Genomic DNA, 22709 nt, shown 5'->3' with positions numbered 1-22709 from the left:
TTGTGTTAAGTTTTTTTAGATTTAACGTTTTTTTTTTTGACTGAAGTATCAATTTCTTCTGTCAAATCTTCAGTGTCTGAGAGTCTCTCTTCCATCTTTTGTATACTGTTGGTAAAACTTGCCTCTACAGTTTGTGCTCCAATTTCTAAATTTTTCATTTCCAGATTTGCCTCAGTTGTTTCATTACTTCTATTTCCACTTTTAGGTCTTGAACAGTTTTATATTTTGCTTCAACTGTGTGTTATTGTTTTCTTCACTTTCTATGAAGGATTTATTCATGTCTTCAACTGTTTCTTTTATGTTTTCCTGGGTTTCTTTAAGGGATTTATTCATTTACTTTTTAATTAGAGACTACTATGGTCTTCTTAGAGTTGGTTATAAGGTTGTTTTCTTATGCTTCAGCTACATTAGGATGTTTAGGGCTGCTGTGGTAGATAGCTGGGCTCTTGTAGAGACATATTGCCCTGGCGGATGATTATATTTTTATGCTAGTATCTCCACATCAAGGTTTGGCACAATTAAAGAGTTAAGTGCTGGTTTCTGATTTGTCTTTGTTGGGTGGGTCTTTTGCTTCTTTGTTTCTGTTTCCTTTCCAGATTTTATGAGAGTATAATGGTGGTATGCTGCTTATTTTCCTGTCTTGTTTTGCTAGTGTGTTCTCAGGAAATGCCTGCTGGTGCTGGGGGCTGAGTAACTGGGATAAGTTGGAGGAAGGAAGGTTCAAATAGAAGGAGTTTATAATCCATTGAGGATGGGGTTAGAGAGGAGAGGGAGACTACAACAGGTTATGAGCTGCAGAACTAGAAATGACATTGCAATGATTGGATCTAAGGAGCAGTTGGAGGGGGTGGGTCTGCCTTCACACTACTTATTGCTATGGTAGGATCTGCTATTGTGTTACCATGGCATGGCTACTGGATATGCAGTCTGGAAAAAAACAGAAACAAATGGGTTGAGGAAGGTTTGGATGGGATGTGGGCTCCACAGATGTGAGGAGGGGTAAGCGAAGGCTGCAGCTGGAGTTCTAGTGTAGTATTAGAGACTAGACTGGTGCATTAGGCCTGGAGAAAGAGAGAGGAGAAGGTCTACAAGAAGTCAACCTGGTTTTCTGTCAGATGCAGCTTGTGGCTTAGCCATATCTTTTATTTTGTGAATTCATAATATAATTACATCATTTTCTCCTTCCCTTTCCTCTCTCTAAACCTTCCCATAAACCTCTACTTGTTCCTTTTCAAATTCAAGACCTCTTTTTGGGTCAATTGTTGCTAAATGTGTATATAGTTGTATAGGTATGTTTATAAACACACACACATACACACACACACACATCACAGAGACACACTCTACAGAAATAACTACAGGCAACTACAGAATGGTGCCACTGGGAGAAGTAGTCTTCTCCTAGGGAAAAGCATACCAATTGGTCATACCAATTTATATTGTCTGCCCCCAAAACATCTATCCATCCATCTATCTATCTATCTATCTATCTATCTATCTATCTATCTATCTATGCAACACTATACAGACTAAGCATTTCATACTTAGAAATGTATATGTATATACAAACATTTTCATAGAACACCACTTAATGAACCTCTTTAGGCCATGAATTTGAAAGAGAGAAAGCAGGGATACATGGGAAGGTTTGGAGGGAGGAAAACGAAGACTTGTTGTAATTGTATTATAATCAAAAAATCAACAATATGTAGTCATTGTGCATACTACTAGGATTTGAGTCAATAGTTCCATAAATCTAGCAGTTTTATTACATTATTAAAGGTTCAAAACCTCAAGAGAACAGTGTTTACTTCATTCTTCGTCTGCAAGTGCTAAGAATGACACACAAATTGAGGGGAAAAAATAAAAAAAAGTCTTTATTTTCCCAGGATGAAATCAAGCCTCTTTTGACAACTTTAACTAGTTTGAGGAAAGTGTAGTCAGTACCTTGGGGACTGAGAGCTAGACAGACTAAGGGATGCTTGAAACACTGTGCACTTGGAACATGGTAGACCTCACTGCACTGCCCTGGTGTGGCCTGCCCTTTCACAGGAAGGGCACTGTCTTCCTCAAAGCAGAGCATTGACTGGCACTGCGACTGCCTCACAAAGCCAAAGTCTGTTTATCTGCTGGCACACTGAGAACCCTGCAGCATGAAAGGCAATAGCATGCTGTAAGGCTTTTAAAAGGATTACGTGAAATAAACATTACAAGTATTTGTTGATAAAGTTACTCTCTTTCCTTGGTTTCCATCTCAGTGCTTACAAGCCAAGACTTATATTAACCTTAGCAAAGCTTATGTTTCTGTTTAATGCAAATATGAAAGAAAAAAAATCCCTGGAAGATAAGAGCTAAACGCCTAGCAATTTTGGTAGGAAATGAGTAACATTAATTAAACCATTGGCATTTTGGACCCAAAGTAAGCAACTTACTTTAATCATAAAATCTCCATTCAGCAAATATTAATGGGATGTGTGCTGGAATAAGGGATGCAAGGAATTATGACTAGGAATTGATACATTTATATGAAATACAGAGAAGCAAACAAATAGGGGTATTTAGAAAATGGAATACATAAGTCTGGTAATAAGACAACTTAATTGGGAATAAATTAAATCTAGAAGTAATAACCATATACTTGAATATTTTTAAAAGATTGATGATTTCGTGTACTGTGAGCCTGGCTTTTAGATATCCATAACTGCAATAATTCTACTTGTTTCCTCAGAGCTACATATGCAGACACCACGCACCCTGCAATTGGCCTTCCCAGCATATGTGTATAACAAAAATTCTTAAAGGAATGCTCTGTTGATTATAAGCAGAAGAAAGTAAATCCACACTATCTTTTTAATAGAACTTTGTTGTATAATAAAGTATATCATGATATACTCCTTTATGAGACCATACGGATCTTCGAAGAATATTGCTTGTGTCTTCCTTATTTTATATTTACTCTTTGCTTTCTTCATCTCTTTTTTCTCTAACTTTTCATGGGTTCTTTCCTATATGCTGTCATTAAGTTGAAGTTTCTAATTTCTTCCTGATAGAAGAAAGTGTGAAAGGTCAATGCAATCCATTTGAGGTATACATGTTAACTGAGGTTATAGTGATATGGTCTTGTGACCACCTGTCAGACAATTATCAGGTCAAGTGGAAGAAACTATGTTGATGAGACCTAAAATAAGCATTGTTTGTCTCTAGCACACGAAACTGTTATGTAATCAGCTTAACAAAGAAGTGGGCTTTTCATCATTTTTGAATAGTGCTATTTGTCGCTGTTGGTCACTGTGGGTTTATAGCCATGCCTTTCCTCTGATTTTCCTCTATGACGTGTCCAGGTTCTTGAATGTCAGCTGGTATTTGTATAGTCCTTTATTGAGTGAGTGAGCATTGGGCTACCATACTACAGAAATAGTACCCCCATTACAGAAAGAGTAACCTATTCCAGTTTCATCAGTGATGAGTCTCCTGCAGTAACCATTTCCTCCTCCTCATAAGAACTTTCACAACTCATTCTGATAGCAGCAGAGATCTGTAGATGTAAACAGAAATCTTTAGAAGGCAATTTTATAGACGCATGACATCTGATTGACCAAATAATAGCAGAACTGTCCCCATTGAGTCCCTCCCAGCCATCGGGTTTTATCCTGGTTTACAGTACCAAACATAGCTTCCTTCCCATGAATTGAACTGTAAATCCAAGAGAATCAGTAGCTTGCACCCATCACAATTGTGCCTCTAATAAACAAGCATGTAAATCCTGTCTGGCATGTGGATGATACAGTGTGTATTGTCCATAACGAAGTAGCATTATTGGTGACAGTGTCCCAAGTATAAACTTCTGATAAGGGAAAAAAAAACCAAAACCAAAAAAAAAAAAAAAAAAAAAAAAAAAAACACCGGCTAGTCTGAAAAGATAGTTCTACTTTAACCTCAGTTTGATTTCTTTATGTCATAGAACCAAACATATGTGGGTATTGGTTCATTAGCAATAAGGACATATTGTCCAGTTTTGACATGGAACCTGAAACAGGGGCAATAGTCCTGATGTTTGCACGGCATCAGGAGCTTGCCTCCTCTACAACTCCCAGAAATGCAGCCCATTTCTAGCACTGAGGTTCTTTTCATTGAGGAAATTGCCAGCTTTGTGACTCTGAGAAGTGCTTTATTTCACTGACATACGAGATATTCATTCAAGACCTCCAACTGCTGTTCTCCTCATTTTCCAGGTACTTTTTCAAATCTGTAAATCATGGAATCGTTTTGCTAGGGTGGACAGAATCCTTGAAGGGATGCTACCAATCACTCCAAGCAAGCACACACTGCTCTTGAGATTCACCAGAAAGAAATTATTAACCCATCACTTGTATTGTATCAAAGGTTTTCAGTTATTAATACAGTAATATTGGGTATGGTGGTATTGGTTGGGGAATTAAGTCCATAGATCTTCCATAATCTCAACCTGCCATAATCCATAGTCATTCTCCACAAACCATCTGCCCTTATTTTGAAAGGCACTGCAAAAGAGCTGACATGTGTCTTTCCATCCAGTAGTTTACAGGGGACTAAGAGCAGGACTACAATCACACTGCTGCATCTGCCACTTGAGCCAGATCCCCACTTCTGACAGACTCTAAACCAGAATTGTTTGATTGCCTCTCTGTCAGTCACACCTGGCTACTGAAAAGGTCCGAAAATGAATGTAAAGTCTCCATCTCAGTATACTCTCTTGCAGGGAGAATTGTACTCAGCATATGTTCTGGAAATAATTGCCTCACAGTAAAACAGGCTTCTTCTTTCTACCTGAACTATGTGATCCAAAACTCTTTGTTGAACTGTTGAACTGTTAAACCTTCCAGAGTTTTACAAGCATTTTATTTGGTTTCCTATCAATGGTTTCCTTAGAAACTCTAACTTCACACAAATCTTCCACAGTTACTTTCAAATGACCAGATCAGGCCCCATTGTCTGCTTTCTGGCTTGTTCATTTCTTCCTGAATACTTTAATACCTTACAAACCTACTGACCAACAGAACCAGTCCCTTCAGACATGTCATAGCTACTTCTAAACTGTAAATATCACATCCTATCAAGGAGCTCAGTCAAGCCATTCCCATCTCTTATAGGTCCTGGTGAAATAACTTCTCTCTTAATTCTGTTGTGAGTACAGGCCTTTCTGACCCAATGAACACAGCATGCAACAATGCTTCTCTCATGCCCAATTTTTTCAGGAATGCCTGAATGTCCTTGTCATAATATCTTCCATTCCCTGATATCCATGGGACCTCAGCCTGCTAAGTGTCACTAATGGCTTCTATGAGCCACTCCATCTTGATTAATTTCTTCACATTGTTTCCAATTATGCAGTCTCCTTTTCAGAATACTAATCAGTTTATTACTTAGTATCTCTGTTTATACCACACTCAGACTGATTCTGTCTGCCCCCGTATCCCACCACCTCACAAACTAGATCATGATAAGTGCTTTAACTTCTTGAAAATATTTCTCAGTTCAAGAGGTCCAGCATCAGAGTATTCCCTTATGAGTACAGCTGCTTATGCAGGTACATCACTAAGATCCCAAACTTCATGCTAAATTATGGATTTCCTTTCAACTGTACTAGGACAGGGACTGAGTCAAATCTTCTTCCACTTCCCCTTTGGTCTTGTCCTTCTTACTGTCTAGTTTTCTCCCTGTGTTCAGGCCACACAGGACTCCTTAGTTCAGATCCACCTTTCACTGTCTTTCTCTTGTGACTGGTCAGCTGGAAGAAATGGCAGTTCAATGTCCAAGAAATTCCTATTTTATTGCCCAATCAAAGGCTAATGAGGAGGGAGACAGCATCCATATACAGTCTTTTTCTTTTGTAATTCCTCCCTTCTTTGGTTAAGCCCTCTTGCAAATAAATAGCTCAGCCTCATTTGCATTCCTTATTACTCACTGGAAAAGCCATCCAATTGCCACCACAGCCTGCTTGTAATCCTGTCTCATACATGTTACTTTCAGAGCTTCTAATTTTGTTTAGTCTGTTAGTTATGTAGAGATTAGCCCTCTCTTTGCATGGTAAACCCATTCTTTGAGGATGCACAGGATCCTGTACCACCCAGAGAAAGATGGGCACTTGGCATTCCTTCCAGAGATGCTCTAAAGTCAGATAGTTCAATCCAGTTGCATGTTTACACCAACAGTGGGAGCTACACAATTAACACACTACAAGGAGACATGCCATTCTAAACTGCTTACAGAAAGCTGAATACGTTCTACCCTCATACTCAACACTGGCTCTGTTGATAATTGCTTGGGGACCAATTATATTTTCTTATTTTTCCCATAGGTCTATTTCTATTCACCTCAGAGGACAAAGATGAACAAAGGAGTAATTCTATACAACCCCTACTTGGGAGTTGGAGAGTTTACTGAGTGGACTTTTAGTACCACTGTTGAGTCACACACCTTCTAATCATGGCTCACAACTCATGAAAGCTGATTCCTCACAGTTCTAGTCATGAGTCTCAGGCAGCCTCAACAAGGACCCTCCCCAAATCCAGCAATACCTTATTGTGTTGTAACTTTTAAGAACAGCCTCAAAATTCTTTTAAGTTTCTTATACATTTTGTAACTTTCTTGTGAGTTTTATTTCCCTCTTTCTTCTGCAAGAGTATGTTTTACTCCACAAGACTTAGCTATGATACAGCACTTTAGTATAATTTGACAAATATCCTGGCTCCCTCACTCTAAGTCTAGATCTTTATAGTTATCTGAGGTGTTCCATGAGCTATCAAATGGTGTAATATGCTACTTTTCATCCTCGCAGTTAGTTGAGTTCTGAACCAAGAACTATGATCAATGTATTATGGGTATTAGGAAATCAATTTACCTAATTCTTAACTTCATTATTAACTTTGAACTAATTTTTAGTTATCTTATGATTTCCCTCTAACTCTGAAAAGGCAAAGTGTATACAACAAAGCAACATGATATGAGATTCAGCAAATGTGTTAGATCATTATTATAAGGCTCACTAGAAATTATGTTAAGATCTTCAGACAATCTGAGAGAATAAGTGTTTTAACTTCTTTGTAAGCTGATTTCAACTATATTCTCATATTTCCTGGAAAGCACACACAACGCTGATAAGTTGATTTCTGGTATTTTGATTATACCAGCTCTTGTAAATGCATCCTCAAAGAATAACACATATTTAGGAACAAAAGGATAAAGTATGTAACTTTTGACTAAGCATCTAGAATACCAACCCTAATTAAAAATATATATAATGTCTGCCAGCATTTTAAGATGGAGATATAAATTATCAGTTATTATCATATGAAAATTTGTACATAATTTTAGATTATGCACTGCAAAAGATAATGACATAATATGTTAAAATGAAAACAAGAATTTCAGTAGAGAGCAAAAGGTTACTTTAATATTATTAATACATCTTATTTAGAAAATGCTTTTAATAAGCAACAAAACACAGGAATGTGTATTCTCTCTATCTGTTATGCAGAATGTTATAGGTTACTGGCTCTACTTATATATTTCATTTCTAATGTAGTCCTATGAATCAAGCTATACAATTCAGTTTAAAAGGATTATTTGGTGGAAAGGCAATACACAATGGATATTAATGCCATTATTATTATTATTATTATTATTATTATTATTATTATTTTGTAGAAACTATCTTGTCACCCACATATGCAGTAAAGGAAAGTCCTTATTAATCTCATGGGTTTATTGTTCACAGCCACAGAGGTGCATCTGACCTACATTTAGCTAACCTACACTATATGTCCTTTTTCCCCCGTTTATTGAAAATAGATACTTCTCTTATACAATATATCTTGATTACTGCTTCCCCTACCCATACTCCTCCCAATTCCTTCTGCCTCCTCTCCCAACCTGATCTAGTCCCTTTCTGTCTCATCAGAAATGAATAGGCTTCTAAGAGATAACAACTAAACAGAACAGAACAAAACATAACAAGACAAAACAAAAACAATCACATCAAAGTTGGACAAAGGAAACCAACAGAAAGAAAGAAAGGGAAAAAAAAAAAACCCAAGATAAGGCAGGAGAATCTGAGACTGATTCGGTTCACACATGCAAAAGTTCCACGCAAATACTAAACTGAAAGCTATTACTACAGATGCAGAGAGTTTGGCCCTGCAGCCTGTGGTTGCAGCTTCAGTCTCTGTGAGGTCATATGAGTTTTGTTCAGTTGATTGAGGGAGCCTCATCCTCCTGGTATTCTCCAACCATCTGGTTCTTACACTTTTTTTCCTCATCTTCCATAGGATTCCATGAGCTCTGAGAGGAGTTATTTGATGGAAACATCCCCTTTAGAACTGTCTACACTAGACATTACTTAAGAGCTCAGTGGTCTAGAGTTCACACCCCATGTAAGCTAGAAAATAGCACAATTTCTACACAAAGCCTTTGGGATGCTCTTATTTTCTGTGTCTCAAAATCTTGACAAACTGAGATGCTAAATTATTAGACAGATGAGACAGGGAGGTTTCAAATACCTACAAGTACGGAAAGGGGTACAAAGAACTTGATATTCACCCACCTGTTGGTCCCAGAGATCATTAATGTTCCACCACATGCTGTTCTTTCCAAAAGATCAAATTTGGCAGGAGATTATTGCCAAACACATGTATTCCTTAACCCAAAATTTCAAATTCAGAAAGCCTGAGATTCCAACTGTCAATATTCTTGGCCATCAAATCATCTCATCCCTAAGGCTTACTCCCCTCATCCAGTACAGCTCAGTGAGTTGTTCCCACTAGACAGTGAGGATTAAACCGGCAGTGTAAGTTTGATACATAGTGCCATAATTTTCTGAACCAGTGCTACAAGGATATTTCTTGTCTTTTCATTTTGTTAAATTCCTTCAGCTGTTTCTCAGGTTGGCTCCTTACCAACAGTCTCTTGCCATGCAGTTCTGACCCTCACACCTTGACCAGATCAGCTCTCCTAAAACATTCTATGCATCCTTGTCATCACAGTATCAAAAGTCACGAGTTAGATTTGAAATAAAAATTGAATCTCCTCTCCCTGGAATAAAAGACTCCACGATGATTTTCTTTTCCAGACTCCACAATAGCTCACTTTCCTAGAGCATGGCAGCTCCTGAAAGGTTTTGCTCAGACACTGTCTGGTGCTCAGAGCGCGCGCGCGTGCGCGCGCGCGCGCACACACACACACACACACACACACACACACACAGATATTATTCATTTATCCGTCCATCATCCATCCATCCATCCATCCATCCATCCATCCATTCTTCATTCTCTGCATTATTTCAACAGCCACATTTTTTTGAAATGAGAATCAGCCTAGCTAGCTAGCATCATTCTAATATATGAAGGGCTCTAGCAGGCCTAAGCACAGCAAACATGGCACCAACAGGTATTGCCTTTTACCTTCTTTCCCTTGCTAAAACATTAGATTGCATTACGACGACCCTCCTTCAAGGTCCATTCCCTTATTTGGCCACTGACTTATTCCTGAGACAAAACAGCAAAGTCCAACAATCAAAATTCATTATTTAGCTAACATGACCAATGAAGATTTACGAACTCACCCTACAGACTCTTCCCATTTCCCCCTAAAAACCCACTCCCGTGGAAACACCTGCTCTTGCTGTCTTGTTTGCTTGTGTTTGCTTCTGCTGCTTGCTGTTGATTTTGCAGAGACCCCCACCCCCACCCCGATTGCTCCTGTAGAATAATAAATTTCTTTTGAATCGGTGAACTGAATTTGGTATCTGGATATATCCTATAGTGATTGTCAGAGAGCCAACCTCCCATATACTATAAACTGCATCTAACATTAAAAAAAAAACAAACCTTAATCCTGCCATATCTAAAGATGACAATGCATAAATTGCTTTTTGGACTATATCCTTTGGTATAGACGACTAGTTACATAAAGGGAATATGGTAAAAGTTACCGCATATCAATAGGTATAGCTTGATGGATTTATATGCAATCCCTCTGTTGGCTGTTTCAATTGACCTGCAGGCTGCTATAAAGATACTTATTTTACTAGTGATCAGAAGAAGTTTGTTTCAATATCTTGTAAAGTGGTTAATGAGGGCCTATTGCCTTCAGTGACTGACCCCTCCCTTTCTGCTGGGTGGCTTTTGCATTCTACTCACAATTTGAGAGAATCAGAAAGGTCAGGAATTTAAACATGCCCCTTCCTGATTTCATCCAAAGAGAAAAAGTATGCCCTAGTAAAATCCATCTTGTTGCTTCAAGTCTCTAGCTAGCTAGTCAAATTTCAAAATGAGGTTCCCACTCCTTATGGAACAATGACATTTGGCATTTATGATGTGAGCAACCATTTTAGTCTTTGAATCAGCTATGCTATCTCTAATTAACAAGTCTCATTTGCCAAGCACCTTGTCACTGTTTACATAAAAGCCAGTGTATGCACTCTGCATGCTCTCTGGAAGAGGCATAGAAGCTTTGACTGTATAAAGCACTGTTATGGGCCTGTTAACCTCATAATCCTCCCAGGGCATAACACCTGCAAGGTCTTGCGAAAGGCAAGTGCAAGGTCCCGTTTGCACCTGGCAAAGCTGTTAAGTGGCTTGACCTTCATAAAGTGCTGTTTAACTTTCTTTTTCAACCTTTCCCTAAGAGGCCTTTCCACTGGACAAGGAAGAAATATAGACTCCTATGGCCTCCACAGTAGTTAGGTTTTGAAATATTAAGAGCCATAGGTACCTGTGCTACAGGGCTAGCTAGGCATTTGATGTTTTCAAAGGAGACTGGAAGTCGTTTCTGACCATGCTTCCCAGCTGCTCAGGTAGCACTAGGCCAGCTCATCAGAGCTCCTCCACTTACCTAGGCAGTGGCAGGAAGCTATTTAACCAGTAGAAATTGCTTTATTGCTGCCGTCTTCTCTTCTTCCATCTCCTGCACCGCAGACCCTGGTCCAAAGGGAGAGACTACACAGAACATTCTTCTCACTGAAGAATAACTGGCAAATTTCTTATAGTATGAGGCAGGAGACAAAGATACCTGGCCAAGGAGTTTGCAGTGTCCCAAACTAGAAAACTCATGAACTCTAGTCAAACATGAATGCTCCAGCAAAGCTAGAAAACCCATGAAGTTCAATCAAAGACAACTGCTTATTGGCTCACTCACTTGAAAAATACTGTCTTATATGTGCTTCTTAAGTGTTTTTGGCAATGATTTCATGAGAAAAATAGATGTTCTGAGGTGAACAAATACTCAGAAGTACAAAGTTGTGGGGTTATTTTGTACCTATTTTTTTCTTTTGTGTGTTCATATGTGTGTGTGTGTATGTATATATATACATACACACACACACATATATATGTATATATATGTGTGTGTGTATATATATATATATATGTATATATATATATATATATATGTGTGTGTGTGTGTGTGTGTGTGTGTGTGTGTGTGTGTGTGTATGTATGTATGCACATGTGTGGAGGTTAGAGGACAACTGTCAGAGATCAGATGACAACATTAAATGTCACTCTTTCCTTCTGCCAAGTGGATTTCGTGAGTCTGATATAGGATATGAGTCTTGGTAGCAAGTACCTTTGTGATGAACTGACTAACAAACATCCCAAATGACCAGGTTGTGTTGTTGTTGTTGTTGTTGTTGTTGCTTGACTCATTTTACTTTGCTTTAGTTTTAGGTTTTTGTTCTTTGTCTGTTTGTTTGCTTGGTCGAATGTATAATTGGCAAGAGTTGGTGAAATTACCATACAAAATACTGAAATGTATTTGTTTAACATGACTTAAAATGATAAGAAGAAATGATTTTTGCACACCTATGCACATGTGCATAGAACACTCAGACATTTAGGTGCAATTTTAGTAAAAAAGCTTAATGAGTTTCTGATATTTTTCTACAAGGCACTGGGGATGTTTAGCTTCACCTACCAGAACTGAATGTGTGGCCCTGTGTGATACTACAGTATGTCAAATGTCAGTCTCCTTGTCAGTTCCACATGAAAATAAGAGCCCTAAAACAACACTGACTGGTTTTGCAGCAGTATGCTAGGGCTGATATATATATAAAGTCTGTGTGTGTCTGTGTGTGTGTGTGTGTCTGTGTGTGTGAGAGAGAAATGTATTCTCTTAACTCTTGAGACTGAAGTTAGGAATCAAGAGGTCAGCATGTATTTTTCCTGACCCTCCAGGTCAGTGGCCACCGGCCTTCCTTTGCCTCCAGATGTATCTTGGCCACCCTTTTCCATGAGTCTCTTCCTCTGCCTGTACCTATACTGTTTCCTCTTTCTGCCACTCACACAAAAGCACTTAACCCAGTGTGACCTTATTTCAACACATTGTAATAATCTAGTTTCTGAGTATGACCAGTTTGTGGGGTACTACATACTAATATTTCCACATTTCTTTTAGGGCCTATACAACTCAGTGCTTTATAGTTTAATGTGTATAATTTGAAACTAGAGTAATAAAAATAGGTTTTTAAAACCAACAGTGACTTCTAGATCCCACTCCATTACTCTGTCTTAGAAGCACAGTCTTGTCAAAGGGGCGTAGAAAAAGACTAAGTGCAGTCACAGACTCAGGACATCAACACCTTTCTACACATTATTTGATCCAATCAGTTTTGTAAATGAAACTGTGAAACACATAAATGAAGTAGTACTAAACTATGTTCTTGGCATTCAATATCAGTCATTTTAAAACTGGGTTTTTGTTTTTGTTTTTTTAACTTCAGTTAGGAATGTCCATAATTGTACTCATTTGATACTCATCCCAAGTCTGATTGGATAACGTTGATCCTGGTAAATCCTCACCAGATATGGGCTGAGTCCACACCTCTGAAGTGCTGCTCAGTGCTGGCATTCTCTGATTCCAATGCTGAGAACACACTATGTGGAAATATTTGCTTTGTGGATTTCCCAATTTTCTAAGTAATCTTTACAATGCATTTATGTGATGTTGTCCTTCAAACTTTTCAAATTAACGTGTAAAATTATATTCTGACTCTAAATTCAGTCCTGATGAAGTTATGCACATTAAAGTTTGTTTTGGGATGACATTGGAAATGATATGGGAAACAAATGCCTTTGAAAATAATTGCTTTTCTCTTTTAGTACATAAATACTAGCAAAGCCATTTGGGGCTATTTATGGTAAAATATCACGCACACCCACATATTGATCTTTCTTTCACTCTTTGTTAGATGTTATCTAAAGAACTGGCTTCTATTTGTGGAATAAAATAATGAATTTCCTTTGATATATGTTCTTCAATTTTATAATATTACCTCAAAGAATACTATATTTCTGTGTGAAATCTCCTATAATGAAAGGCTAAATTAAAATGCTCAGCAAGTCATTTTAAGGGCACTTTGTAGGGAAGTTCTTGCTACTTGGCTCTGGCTGGTCAGGAATTAATTATTTAGCCAGGAAGCATCAAACTTGTTACTAAACTGCTGCAGAATTGTGGAACTTCTAGAACTCTTTAATCAACACTTTGAATCATAAGTCATTTGACTTTTCTATACAGAAACTGTCCACTATTTCTGTTTGTTTGTTTTGTTTTTGTATTTGTATTTTTAAAACCGCATATTAATTTAATTTTTAAAAATATGCAAGAAACAAAAGCAGTACACATAGAGTTCCATTCATTCTCTAAGAGATGTTAAGTTTTGTTTTTTGTTTTTTTGTTTCTTGTTAATGAAGAACCTCTGAAAGTTCTCCTCCAAAAACACTGCCCTGAATTGAATTCAAATCAATGGATATCTTTCACCACTTTATCTTTCCAGTAAGAGTGTTTGGAGGGGCTGCAGAAATGGTTCAGGGGTTAAGAGCACTGAATGATCTTCCAGAGGTCATGAGTTCAAATCCCAACAACCACATGGTGGCTCACAACCATCTGTAAAAGAGATCTGATGCCCTCTTCTGAGGTGTTTGAAGACAGCTACAGTGTAGTTATATAAAAATAAATTAATAAATCTTTAAAAAAAAAGATGTTTGGATATTGATGAGACAAAGAAATAAACTGGATGTCTGTTTCTGTTTAAACATGAACTTCCTCCAGCAGGCTTCTGTTTTTAACTTAGACCTCTGGTGATGAGACTGGTTGGGAACATAGGCTGTCCCTGGGTAAAGCAAATGAGGTAAAGCCTCCACGGCTAATCTCCCTAAGCCCTGGTTCCCGTTCCTTGCCTCTCTTCTCACTTTCCTACTCATCATGAAGTGTAGAGGCTTCTAGGGCACACGCACCTACTGCAGTTATAATGCTTTGCCCATGGCCAGCGGTTAAGCAACTACAAACTCTGAGCCAAAATAAACTCCTCCTCCTTTCAGGGGCTCCTGTCACATGCTTGGGCATAACAACAAGGAACTAATAAAAAACACCACCATGGCAATGGTGTTTTTTTTTTTATATAAGTCAAGTTCTAGATGGGCTATGTCATGGTTAATATTAATTGTCAACTTGATAGGATTTAGATTCACTATGGAAAAAAAAATCTCTGGGCATGTTTTTGAGGGATTGTCCTTAGATTAGTTTCACTGCATAGAAAGACATAGTCTATACATGGGTAATACACATAGATTGAAGTAGCCAGACTGAATTAAAAAAAGAAGGGGAGGGAGTGTTCTTCATGTCTGCTGCCTTATTATGAATGCACTGTGATTTTACTGTGAATTTAGTGTGACCTTACTGTCAATGCAGTGTGACCTCATTGGGAATGCAGAGTGACTTCACTGTCAATCCAGAGTGACCTCACTGTAAATGCAGTCAGTGTGACCTTACTGTCAATGCAGTGTGTGCATTGACATACGTATGCAGTCCTTGCTGAAATGCCTTCCTTGCGACAATTCCCAGAATCCTCTGGGACCCAAAGAAGCACTTCCTTCTTTGAGTTGTTTTTGCTGGATACTTTGCACAACAGCCACACAAACAACAAATACAAAGTACAACAAAAATTAGGATTGTGGGAGAAAACTCTTTAGTGTGAGGACTAACCTGCCAAGCTGTGATGTAACCTTGCCCACACAGAGCAATGACGATCCCAGCTTGACTCAGGCTAGAAGGTCACAGGAGATGAGTTTTGTAGGGTAGGAGGCTTGCTCCCTGTGTCAGAGAAACCATTGATCACTTATTGAACAGAGCAGTACAGGGTCAGTGATTTCAGAATGATTTTTTTTGTCAATAAGTAAAATGAATTACCACCATATATTACATATTTGGTATACATTATAGATGGCTAATATAAACATATAGCTTTAAAATTGTTTCTGAGCAGAGGAAAAAGTAGAACTAAGTGCAGTTTTGAGTCTGATAAGCTGGTATTTGTCAAATCATATGAACTTTGAAATCTTACATCCATTTTCTGTTAAATAAATATAATCGACATAGAACTCTTGGCTAAATAAGCAGTATTGCCAAAATACCTGGCCCATTATATGGTACAATGTTAATACTTAAGGAGTCACTGTAAAGTTCTATGTAGAGAGACAGGAAGCATGAGCAGTGTTGAGATGTCCCCACCATGGCCTAGTGTAATAGAGAGAACTGGAAATGTACAGGAGAAAGAGAAAGCAAGTAACAGTGGAATGTAGTGTCACAGCTCACAGAAGCAAGAGGGGAAATTTCCACCAAGGCCACTGAAAGACTAAGTAGTTTCTGGACCTGGGAAGAAGAGTTTTAGGGGCATGGTGCTGGACATAAGTGACTGCAGATTGGTGAAGAGAAGAGAGATGAGAAGGCTGAAAAGATATGGAATTTCCAGAACACAGGGGCACGTTTTAAACGTAAAGTTTAGAAAGCTTTGTAAGGCGGTAGAATCAATCAAAATTGAAAGGTTACCTCTGGCATCACTGGCTCCAGGACAGTGCCTGGTATGAACACTGCTGTGTCCACTCTTCCTATCACCACTCTTCTTATGTGCAACAGTGATGGAGAAATCCCCAGTCCGTCTGTCTGTGGATTAAGCACACCCACAGAAAAGTATTCAAAATGTATATATCTATTTCTTAATGGCTATGAGACTTTTGGCTTTGAGGACAAACGCTCTTGTGCAATGAAGACCAAGAAAAAGGAAGGTCAAATGACATATTTCAAAAATGCCAGGGGTAGATTTATGTGGATATAAAACCTGATATATCACTGAAGTCCACTCTCCCGTGTTTATAGGAATACAACTTGTTCTCATAACTACATGCACTTTTGCATATCTCACAGTAAGCCTGTGAGATAATGTGTCAAACGAGAGACATTCTGGACACATTCCAACATCAATCTCATGCTGCACTGCTTCTTATCAAATTAATGTTAGGCGAGAATAGGCCCTAATCTTCCCAAACAAGATTTAGCAGCAGGACTTCAGGAACTATGGCTTTTGAATAAAGTCCCAATGTGGGAGGCATCCATTTGGGGCAGGAGAGCTGACTTATTATATGCAGCAACTGTACTGTAGGACAAGAATAGCTAAGGAAAGCATTTATTGAGCTATTTCTGGAAATGGTCAAGCGTCCAAAAGGTCTTCATATTTTTTAATTGAAAACATTCCCATACAATATATTCTGACTATGATTTCCCTTCCCTAATCTTTTTCCTAGATTCTTCCTACCACCCCAACCATTCCCATACCCCTTCTTCTTCTCTCTCACTTTTTCACAGAGAGAAAGGAGTTACAGAAAACCAAGAAATGCACATATATGCAAAAACCAATAAAATATAAAATAAAAACTGTAATATACAAAGGACCAGTAAGACAAAGAAAATATGAAAACAAAGCAATATGAGACAAAAGTTCTATAAAAATACCACTGAGTTCATTATGCATTGGTCATCTACCACAGGGCAAGAGGCTTATCTTTATAATATACCCAGTGAGACTTCCCTCTATCATATCTGAAACACCATATGACCTTAACTTGTCCTTGCCCTGTGCACTGACCCAGAGACTCTGTGAATTCATATGTGCATCTATCTGGTAGACATTGTTTCCTTGGAGTCATAGTCCATCTGGCCTTTATAATCCTTTTTTTTTTCTTTTTTCTTTTTTCTTTCTTTCTTTCTTTCTTTCTTTCTTTTTTTTTTTTTTAGATATTTTCTTTATTTACATTTCAAATGCTATCCCGAAAGTTCCCTATACCCTCCCCCTCCCTGTTCCCCTACCCACCCACTCCCACTTCTTGGCCCTGACGTTCCCCTGTACTGGGGCATATAATGTTTGCAATACCAAGAGGCCTCTATTCCCTTTAAGCCTCCCTTGGAATAGCTTCCTGGTCTGTGAGGTGAAGTGTCTGCTGAAGCCATTCCACTTAGGATTGAGTGTGTCAGAAATGTCTGGTTTTCCACATCATCCAGTTGTAGGTTTCTGATTTAGTTCTCACTTATTGTCAGAGAAAGATTCTCTGATGATGGCGGAGACACTTATCTATGGGTTCGGCAGACCATTGTTGGAGTCATTTGATTGCTATGTTCCTTTTACAGAACAGTAGTATTTGGTGTTATCCTAGGCCTATGGCCTATATAATCTTGCATTTTTGGTGACCTGAGGCAGTGTCAAGAGTGAGTTCCATCTCATGGGGTGTGTTTTAAGTCCAATTAGAGTTGTTGGCTATAACAACATCATCTTTGTCACTATTGCACCAGCATATCTTGTAGACAGCATATCATTGTCCATCACAGTGTTTACAGCTGCTTTGATGGTTACATTTATCTATTTTATTAAAACGTATTTTAATTTTTCAATTTATGTACATATTTGTGTGTATGTGTGTGAGTATATGCACCTATACACAGATGTCTATTTAGGCCAGAAAACAATGTCATAGCCCCTGGAGTTGGAGTTACATGTAGTATTCCTCCTGGGTTAGAAATTGGTTGTACTCCTTTGGATGTAGAGTTAGGTATGTGATTCATTCTTACAGTACCATTTCCACTGTCTTTTCCTCCTACCTCAGGAGGCCTTATTCTGCATTCTCTAAAGTTGTCTTTAGATGATATAATTTTCTCTGTATCTTATCATCAATTTTTCTTTTGTAGAAGTTTTATCATAATCTGCTGTTGAATTTTGTTTTTTTATTTTTCAACCATGGAATAATAAATGTGGTAGTAAGAGTGTTCTGCATGATAAGGGTTCTCCACAGATCATGACTGATCATTTTGTACAGTACGTATGGCTACACATTTACCAAGTTCTGAAGTATTACTTTTTCACGTTGTTTCTGCTTTGTCTGACTTTTTTGAACAAATACAATTCTATTAGCATTCAAAACCTAAAAAAAATGAGAAGTGTATTTATGAAGTTTTTTCTCCAATCTTTACATGTTTCCTGAGAGTTACTCTGAACTTGAGACCCTCTTGCCCTTCATTCCATGGTGATCACAAGTGTAGTCACACATAATTTTGAAGCATTCATTCTGCTCTAGTCACAGAGTATTCTGTGTGTCCCCTCTTCCATATTCATTTATTTTAATTAATTAATTAATTAATTAATTAACATCCCAATTGCAGTTTTCCCTTCCTCATCTCCTCCAGTCCCTTCCTCTCATCTCATCTCCTTCCCCCTCCCCCAACTTCCAGTTCTCTCTTTCTCCTCATAAAAAAGGAAGGCTTCCCATGGATAACTTTGCTTTAGCTTATCAAGTTGCAATAGTACTGGGCACATCTCCTTTTGTGGCTAGGCAAGGCAGCCCAGACAGGGAAAGGAATTCAAAGGCAGGGAACAGAGTCAGATACAGCTCCTGCTGTTAGGAGTCTCACATGAAGACTGAGCAGCACAAATATTACATATGTGCTGAGGACCTGAGTCTATCCCACATATGCCCTGTTTCGGGATTCAGTCTTTGTAGGCACTTAACGGCCCAGGTGATTTGTTATATATCTTCTCTTGTGCTGTCATTGACCTCTCTGGCTCCTTTCAAACCTTTATCCCCCTCTTCCATAGAATTCTTCAAGCTCTACCTGATGTTTGGCTGTGGGTCTCTGCATGTTTCCATCACTTTCTGGGTGAAGCCTCACTGATAATTTATTCTAGGTAGGTCAAGAAGTATAGCAGAGTATCATCAACAGTATCAGAGGTAGGCTCTCTGTCATGGCATGGTCCTCAAGCTGGCCAAGTCATTGTTTGGACATTCCCTCAATTTCTGCTCCATCTTTACACCTGCACATCTTGTTGGTAGGAGAAATTGTGGGTCTAAGGTTTTATGGCTTGGTTCGTGTCCCAGCCACTACATTGAAAGACTTTTCTGGCTATAGGTGATGGTCCTTTCAGGCTCCACATCCCCTTTTGCTAGGAGTCTTAGCTTGGGTCACCATTATAGATTTTTGGAAGTTTCCTGTTTTTAAGGTTTCTAGGTTATCCCAGAAATGCTCCCACCATATCCCAATGATTCCAGTGCGCTCTCTCTCTCTCTCTCTCTCTCTCTCTCTCTCTCTCTCTCTCTCTCTCCTTACTCTCTCCTTTTGTCCCTCCTACCACTTTATTCCTTCTGTTCCACTCCCCACCCCTTTCCCAACACAGATCTCTCCATCCATCTATACACATGTATATTCTATTATTCCTTCTCAATGAGATCCAATCCACCCACCATGGGCCTTCCTGTTACTTAGCTTCTTTGGGTTTGTGGATTGCAGCATGATTATCCTGTACTTTATGGCTACTATCTGGTTATAAGTGAGAAAATACCATGTTTGTTTTTCTGGGCCTGGGTTGCTTCACTCAGGATAATATTTCCTAGTTCCATCCATTTGGCTGCAAATTATATTTTTACCATTTTATCCATTCACTTCAACTGTTTGGTTGTATTTTCCTTTATTTCTTTAAGGGGTTTATTTATTTCCTCTTCAAAGACTTTTGTCATCTTCATAAGAATGGATTTAAGATCATTTCCTTTTAAGTGTGTTAGATATTCAAGGCTTGCTGTGCCACATTGCCCTGGCTGTTGTTGATTATGGTTGGGTTTTTTTTTGTTGTTGTTGTTGTTATTGTTGTTTGTTTGTTTGTTTCTGGCCTTTTGTCTTCTGGGTTTTGCAGATATTATAGGTTTAGATTTCTGAGTTTATCTTTGTTGGATGGGTATGTTTTGAATGTTTTCACCTTGGTTTCTGTTTCGTCTGTGACTACTGTCCTGAGTGGCCTGGAATTCTGGTGATTAGCCAGTGTTCATATCCAGCAGGTTGTATCCCCCGGAGTTTGTCTGACCTGCATGGCCTCTGGGGTTTTGGATGTACCCTTGCCTCTGATGGAGTCCTTAGTACCATCATGGCCTGGGTTCCCTGGTACTGGTGGACCTCCAGGAAAGCAGGCCTGTTTGTGGGCTATAGAAAGGAGTACAGGGCATGGGATGCAGTTTAAGTCTGATGGGTGTGTTTTGGGCAAATATGATGAGCGAGGCCTTTGGACAGCACATTACCTGGTGTCCCTGGTAACTGCAGATCTGCAGAAATGCAGGCAGAGTTGTGTGGTAGAAAACGGAGCACAAAGTATGGGATGTAGTTACAGCTGTTGGATCAGTTTTCAGGCAAGTTGGCAAGCAGGAGATTGGAGGGGAAAGGGACTTACCTAGTGTCGTTGGGTCTGCCTGGTCTTCAGGAGATCCAGCAGAGTTGTGGCGTGGAAAAATCCCTCCGTGCTCTTAGTGCATAATATGGGGAGCAAGAAGCACTATAAGATATACCAGTTATCCTCACTGAAGACCACACATTGTTCCCCCATTGATATGCACAATGGTATACCTTCACGTTTTCAAAACCATGAGTATATTACCAAGTAGCTGGAATAACCATGGTGTCCGTGCTGTACTGAAGAGTGTACAATATCTTAAATGAAGATGCCATAATTGTTATTTTTATTTCCTAAGTCTCAGTTTACTGCAAATATCTTTAAAAAATTTATCTTATGATAATAATTAAGTTACTTTTAAGCTGGGGTGGGGTGGAGGAGACAAGGGGAACAGGAAAGAGAACAGAAGAATGATGTAAAGGGTACGTAATTTTAGGTTTGGGAAAAGAGGTGTGTAAACTATTTAATAATATGCTATTCAATATTATGCATATAACATTATGTTCTGAGGTAAATTTAAAGTACCAATTGTCTCCTTAAGACATGTCACAGAGATTAAAGCTAAGAAAGGGTTCCTTGATTTGATTGTAACCAAATACAAGGTAGTGATTTCTATCTGAATATTTGATGAGAGATGTTTCCTGGGATGCTTGCTTTGGGAAACAAGGATATCGTGCACTGCTCCACCCTGTCCACAGCCAATTAAATCCCCAAATTACGCAAATGCCATCCACCATATCCCTGGCCCTGCTATCTACTCCCCAACCCCAGTCTTGTTGTCTTCTTCAAAATGAAGAGTTTATATTTCATTCTTTCAAGTAAAATTCAAATCTTTGGTATTCCAGGAAATAATCTCTGAAAAGATACTATCATCAAAGTTTAAATTTTTGTATCTCCAAAGTACTTACACAATTCAAATGGCTTAAATGTATAAAGACATTTATGAATAAAAGAAAGTTTCTTTGTCCTTTTTGTCATTTTCCAACTCAAAGAAAGGATTTACATCTTTGGTTGTTCACTTCAGTTTCTTTTGGAGGTCTTTCACACAAGTATGTATTCTTTGTGTATGGATAGACAGTAGTCCATTAAGTACAAGTTGTGCATTAACTTTGTCATGTTGCATGGTTCCAAATTCTGTGCTAGAACACGAGTCTATAGAACCTGTTGCCAAGGAATCAACAAATCCTGGACTCCACAGTACACACTTCTGTGATAATTTCTATGGAACCGTCCCTCCTACAAAGATTGTGACAATTATATGCTAATCACACACACACACACACACACACACACACACACACACACATATATTCCTGACTTCTAATGACATGCTTATCTTGTTCTTGACCTACCAACAATTAAATATAAAGTATATAACATCACTTTAATGTTAATTTGTAGCTCCCTTATAATGAATGCAGAGGGACTTCTCTCCTGCCTTGAATACTATTATCTTTTCCTTCCTATGATGGTTTGACAAGGTGCTTTGTTTTGGTTTTGTGTTGTAGCTTATTTGAGGGATTAAAATTTAATTACATTTCTCCTTTCCCTTCACTCTCTCCATATCATCCTATGTATGCCTCCCTGCTCTCCTTCAAATTCATGGTCACTTTTTTCATTGTTATTGCATAATTGTGTGTGTGTGTACGCACAGTCACATACATACACATATAGGATAAATAGATAGATAGATAGATAGATAGATAGATAGATAGATAGATAGATAGATAGATAGGTAGGTAGGTAGATAGATAGATCCTGAATATAACCTGTTCATCCTGTATAGCATTGCTTGCACAGGTTAGGATAGGTTTGTTTGTTATGGTATATGTCTTTTCCCAGTGTAGGAGATCAAAATCAAGGTCTACTACATGTTTTGATTCTTTGTTTGCTTGGCTTTGTTTATACTTTTCTCTTTTCTTACTTCAAGGTATTCTTCACTCATTAAAACATCAATTATAATGACATAAATTGCATATATTTTCTGCCTCGTCATTTACACATTGGCATGATATGAAGCAGTTTTAGCCATATTTAAAGCTCTGTTTTGTTTTGCTTTTTGCCTGTCTCATATTTTCTTTGAGTACAATTATATTACAACTGGATATTCTTTTTGGTTCCACATATTAACAATTTCAAG

The 22709-nt window shown here is 38.4% G+C and overlaps 1 long non-coding RNA gene across 2 annotated transcripts in view; it reads right to left on the bottom strand.

Moving 5' to 3' along the window:
• Positions 1 to 1736: 1736 nt before the first annotated feature.
• D830032E09Rik (RIKEN cDNA D830032E09 gene) overlaps positions 1737 to 22709 on the bottom strand; it is a 33689-nt gene continuing 12716 nt past the window's right edge. Inside the window, exons 2-5 of one of the 2 annotated variants that reach the window (NR_102307.1) lie at positions 15862 to 15975; positions 15019 to 15126; positions 10873 to 10976; positions 1737 to 3535 (exon numbers count right to left, since the gene is read on the bottom strand). This is a non-coding gene — a long non-coding RNA (RIKEN cDNA D830032E09 gene). The remainder of the gene's footprint in view (positions 3536 to 10872; positions 10977 to 15018; positions 15127 to 15861; positions 15976 to 22709) is intronic. The other variant, NR_102306.1, reaches the window with a different exon arrangement.

The sequence above is a fragment of the Mus musculus genome, chromosome 1 (assembly GCF_000001635.26).
Source record: "Mus musculus strain C57BL/6J chromosome 1, GRCm38.p6 C57BL/6J".
In the NCBI taxonomy this organism is placed as follows: domain Eukaryota; kingdom Metazoa; phylum Chordata; class Mammalia; order Rodentia; family Muridae; genus Mus; species Mus musculus.
This window is presented reverse-complemented; position numbering and strand designations above follow the sequence as displayed.